Below are 1,238 nucleotides of genomic sequence, written 5' to 3' on the forward strand. Positions count from 1 at the left end.
TGTCACATGGACTTGCAATGAGTTGGAATCAACTCGATGGCAGTCAACAACAACGAAGATGATATTGAATCTTGGCCCAAGAGTGAGTTATTTCTGAAAAACTGCCCACACCCTATCAACACGGAGCCATCAATAACACTTATATAACTGCTCATCCAAGATACGGGTCATAAAAGATAAGAGCATGGAATCTGGACCCAGATTATCTGAATTTGAACTTTTGTATCCTTACTTAAAAATTGTGAGGCAATCATGAACATGTTGTTTAACATCTCTTTAGAGCAGTATCCTATGTGAACTGTGGATAATAACGGCACCTGATCTACAAGGTTGCTGGCAGGGATGACATGAGATAATAATGTATTTCACCAATACATGGAATAAATCAATGTTCAACTCACCTTAACTGCTATTGCTATTGTTTCTATTAATATCCAGTATGGAAGCATCACAATCCCACTGACAAGCATTCTTATTTTCTTTTCTCTCCCATCCTCTTTTGGGTATTTTTTCCCTCTCTTTTATCAACCTCTTCCTTTTCTATATCATAGTGTGGCAACATGACAAAGGAAACAAAATAGGGACTTTAGGATCAAGTAGATACAATTTCAAATCCCAGTCCTGCCACCTACGAGTAGGTGGCCTTTGGCAAGATGTTGAATTCTCAAGGCTTCAGTACCTTCCTCTGTTCAATGAAGGTTGTAGCACCAGCTCTGTAAGTTTATTACAGGGTTACATGAAGTGCCCTAAACAAAATGACTCGCATACTACATAGCTCATTTTTTGTTGCTCAAAGAGTAGACCTATTAGGATTATTAAGAGTACCTTTGAGTAACACATTGGGGTCTTGCTTAGCATAAGAAACAGAGGTCCAGAGCCAGACAGTGTCCTAGTTAAGACATTAGTACAATTTTCATGGCTGAGTATCACCTTGGAATGATTCTATTTCAGAAGAACGCAGCTAGCTTCTCTATTTCTGAAGAATGCAGCTAGCTTTCACTCTCTTGGAATGGTCCAAAACATATTAGAAACCAAAATCAACAACAAAACATTTTCTGTACACTTTGGGGACGTTAATACTTCATCTAGATGTCCCGGTTAACAGAATCTGTACCACGATCTAGCTATCCTGGACGGAGCAGGGGAGTTGAGGTCCAAAAGGATGTTGAAATCAGAAAGGCATGCAGCTTGGATTTTTTTTTTTTTTTTTTTTGTATTGTTACATTTGTAAAAACACC

At 38.4% G+C, this 1,238-nt stretch overlaps 1 protein-coding gene across 1 annotated transcript in view; it reads right to left on the reverse strand.

Annotated features, from left to right (window-relative positions):
* The window catches only part of GLIS3 (GLIS family zinc finger 3), a 549,271-nt gene that overhangs the window by 76,219 nt on the left and 471,814 nt on the right, over nt 1-1,238 (reverse strand). The gene's annotated exons all lie outside the window — the stretch shown is intronic.

The sequence above is a fragment of the Trichechus manatus genome, unplaced genomic scaffold, assembly GCF_000243295.1.
Source record: "Trichechus manatus latirostris isolate Lorelei unplaced genomic scaffold, TriManLat1.0 scaffold00025, whole genome shotgun sequence".
Taxonomy (NCBI): domain Eukaryota; kingdom Metazoa; phylum Chordata; class Mammalia; order Sirenia; family Trichechidae; genus Trichechus; species Trichechus manatus.